The following is a 4378-nucleotide window of genomic DNA, read 5'->3' as shown; positions in this document are numbered from 1 at the left end:
TGCACTCTTCGATCAGGTAGCTGAGCAAGATTTACACAACCATAAAAACGATATGTTAATACTATTTGCTTCAGTGAAAGGAGTCTATAAATAACACAAAACCACATATTCACATAAATATTTATGCCTTTCAGTATAATTTATTTTATGTATTTGTACATACAATTTTAAGAACTGGTTTTAACTCAAATTACATTGTATTTGTTATTTTATTTCTTAACAACAAGTATTAAAAGTCTTATAAACATAATTTCATGTCAGTAATACTGTTATAAATTTAAAGATTGTGTAAATAACTTAGGGACGGTGTCGCCTCACAGTAAGAAAGTTTCATTTATAAAAATAATGTGATATTCGTGCAGTTGAAAGTACGAAGTCTGTAAATATCCGTTTACTCTGCAAAGCACTTTTCTTTTTCTTTTAAAGTATTTATTAAATTTTAAGAGAAATATTCTTTGTCCTTGTGTCTGTCTTAACTCATCATTAGTAGCACACTGAATTACTTTGTATATTTTGTACAGAGACAATAAAGGCTTTCTATTCTGTTCTATTCTAAATACTCTTTACTGTATGTAAGGTGTTAATGGGCCACTGTTTTAAAAAGTCATAATCATACATCAACTGACATCAATACCTGTATGATGAACCGTAACAGTTCAACACAGGTTAGCACATCAGCAGTGAGACAGTTTGTTGGGCTGAACACAAACTGACAGATTTACATTATGTCACAATCTTTATCAAACACAACTTCAGGCTCAGTGAACACAAAGAGCAGAATACACACCAAACATGTGAGATTTCACTGCTCTTTTATTTATTGCTAATAATGAAACTAATAGGACAAATAACAAATTTAACTATCGTTGTTTATAATACGAGTGACACTGTGACAAATGAATGTCATGAAGTGAAAACATGAAAATTATATTAAATGTCCAATTCTTCATATTTCTGACATAGAACGGAAATAAACTGCTTTTGTTTCATACATCATCATCATCATCATCAGTTACTGGAGCATATCAAATTTTCATGTGTTGTGACATATTGTATCATAACTTGGTGGTTTACAATATGTATTATAAAATGTTGTATCATATATTTATGATGACTACCACTATTAACTCCTATTAGTAGCTACTTTATCATAACATGGTTTCGTCTATGGCAAAGGTCTGATGTTAGTGGGCCTTAGCGGGTTTTATGACCAGTGGAAAAGAGGCTTTAGGTGTAAGAGTTCAGGATTTCTTTAGTTTGTTCATCCAAGTTCAGTTTTGTTTCTTTGTTGCGATCAGTGCAGCTAAATTCAGTCACATAGATTGATGTCAAGTCTGTTTCAGCTCCAAGGTGCAAAAGTCAAGTAGTGAGATGTTGGCCTTTAATAGTCCTACCACACTGGTGTACTCGAGTGATGAGATTGAAGGAATGAAGGGATGAAGGGTCTCGTCTTCAGGCAAAAGGTGATCTCTGTCCAACTCCTTGGGTTAAGAAGGAAATCCGATTCGACGGTGGCTCGCCATCTCCCTCGTCAGGGAGAATCCAAAATCCATATCCTAGGCCATTTCCAGGGACTCTCAAAACCTAGCCTGTGTAAAACAAGTCAATGAACCAATATTGAGTCATCAAGTTCTAAATCTCTCTGACCAAAACAATATCAGTTCATATTACACAAAATACTACTCTAACCCAATAGTAAATAATTGAATGAATTATGAATTATTTTTAACTGCACAGCATTTCCATATGTGGGATATTTAATCCCCTTTTCTGTCAAACAGGAATTATTTTTTAACTATTAAACCATGAATTATGATGATTTCCATTTTCACAGTGTAAATGTTACGAGCTTCATTTTACATCTCATTCACATCCTCATATTCAACACTGTAATTCTTAGTGCACACACTGCAGTCTTTTTAAATCATAACCCACACTATCATCGACACTGGTATTGCATAACAAAACAGACAAGTTACAAGTGAATGTATGACACTAGCAAAGGTACAAAAGTAAACAAATGTAGCATCAAAGCTAAATAATTGAGCTACAACTCATATTCTATATTCCTCATCAGATTAACGATGCAGAAATATAATGCTTTCACACAAACTTGAACACTCCTAAAATCACAGCACTAAATATGAAGTCAAATTTGTATATCGGCAAGGAAACACGGCTTTATTATGGCGCCTCTTGTCACAAACAACAAAGGCTGCTAATGCTAGCTACACTAGCTCAACTCGGTCAAACTCACCAAGACGCGGCCAAACGCGATTAACTCCTGGCGCACAGGTTCTCAGGTCACCTCTTTCACAGCACGCAGGTGTCGGCTAATGTTACACTTAGCACTTAGCACTTATGGAGACATTATTTACTACTGCTAGCTTAAGTTGACCAGTTGCTAACGTGTCGGCTCGTCTGTGTCGTCTCTCTCGCGCTGCACCTGGAGGGGGTGGGACTTATTCTCTCGCTCTCTCTCCAATCATGAGCCTTCATTTCCTGACAGAGCCAATAAGAACCTGTCTGAGCAAAATAACTTCCCGGCTCTTAATAAGCACAATAAGCACCGAGTCTGTAAATAACTCTTACACACAAATAACAATATTGGCAATAATATTACAGAACCCAGTTCTCTACTGGGTTACAGTAGCATGAAAGAGAAACACGTTAAGTATAAGTAACTCAAAATTGTACTTGTACAATTCTTAAAAAAGCTAATATCAAAAAGGTAAAAGACTAATTAAGTGGAACTATAATGATGTCAAAGTGTAAACAAACAATTCCTCATTGTCTCAGTGCTAATGAGCACCAGTGTTTGCTAACATTAGATTATATATGACATCTTATATTGGTAATGAAATGACAAGCTTACACTGGAAATGAAAGTGCGTGCTATCAGCCATCTGACATTGGTTAGCTAAACTGTAAATTAAGGCTAAAGTTACAAACTAGCTATCATTAGTTAGTTAAACTGTAACATAATGCTAAAGTTTGAAACTAGCTAACAAACTTTATTAGCTAAACTGCAGTTGTTAATGTTTTTATGTCTGGAACAACCTGTGGGCTCTGGTTTCAGCTCATCTCTAGTCTGCTCACATTGGTTCCCATACTGTTACTGTATTGTATTGTATAATGTTAGCTAGCATAACATAGCATATCATGAGGCATACAATATACTGTATCATATGTATCAAATTAAATTTTTTTGGGCTTTTTTATGCCTTTATTCAATAGCACACAGTAGAGAGACAGGAAATGGGGAGGCAGAGAGAGGGGGAATGACATGCAGTAAAGGGCCGTCCGATGAGGGACTCGAACCAGGGCCGACTGTAGTGAGGACTGTAGCCTCTACACATGGGGCGCCTGCTTAGACCACTACGCCACACGATGCCCCCAAATTAAAATTTTATTTAATATATCATGATGTTTTTCCATAACACATCATAATGTATCTTATGATTTAGTAAAGGATCATCATCATTATTTGGAGGGGTACTCCAAGCACTATAACAGGAGACATGGTTCTTGCGTGAGTGAGTCAGTGGTTGCCAAGCAACAGCTGACCTGTCAGCATATGACGCTGCAGCTGATGGCCACCAAATAAAAGTGTGAGCTGTTGGCTGATGTCTGGTCTTGTGTGGAGGGCGGTTCACGTTGAAGAAGGTATTTCTAACAAAGACACACACACACACACACACACACACTGTACCATCGGCAGCTGGAAATTGTGTTTGTGTAAATGTACCTTGGCTTTAATGTGACTATATTTTGTAAACAGCAGAAACATTAATGCTACAGATGGCTCCTTCCTTTACTCCAGCATCTGACGAGGTGCTCAGGGTTAAATCTGCTCTCGAGAAATCAAATGTCACATCTGAACTTTTACTTTGTGGAAAAGTTAAAAAGCCTTATTTAAACTTTTGCTCTCAATCATTATAAATCCATTTTCTGAAATGTTTCTGAACTAGTCTGTAACTGGGGGTGAACCATTCTGACTTTCCTTTGACTCTGAAGCCCACACTCAGGGTTTGTGTGACATGGAGCCCTGATCATATCGCACTGTGGATCTGTATCTCCCTGTATGTAAATGACTGGGATCATTGACACAGCATGTATTTGTCATAGGTCAGTCAGATCTGGTGGTTACGGAGCAGGGGGGTATGAATCAGTGCTTCCCTGTCTGTATCTGTGCAGTGCTGTAGTCACATATGTTATATCACAGATGTTTGCAGTGGCATATTTTCTTTATTTCTCATTTTCATGCATTTCATTTTACACAGATATGAGAAACCAGACTTTAAGAGAGGATGTCTTGCTCATAGAGGGCATAAAGATCTCCCCCCAGTTCTTATTCCCCACCTTCATCCTCCTCCTC

The sequence above is a fragment of the Seriola dumerili genome, unplaced genomic scaffold (genome assembly GCF_002260705.1).
Source record: "Seriola dumerili isolate Sdu_G_001 unplaced genomic scaffold, Sdu_1.0 BDQW01000086.1, whole genome shotgun sequence".
NCBI classification, from domain to species: Eukaryota; Metazoa; Chordata; class Actinopteri; order Carangiformes; family Carangidae; genus Seriola; species Seriola dumerili.
Note: the sequence above shows the minus strand (reverse complement) of the source record.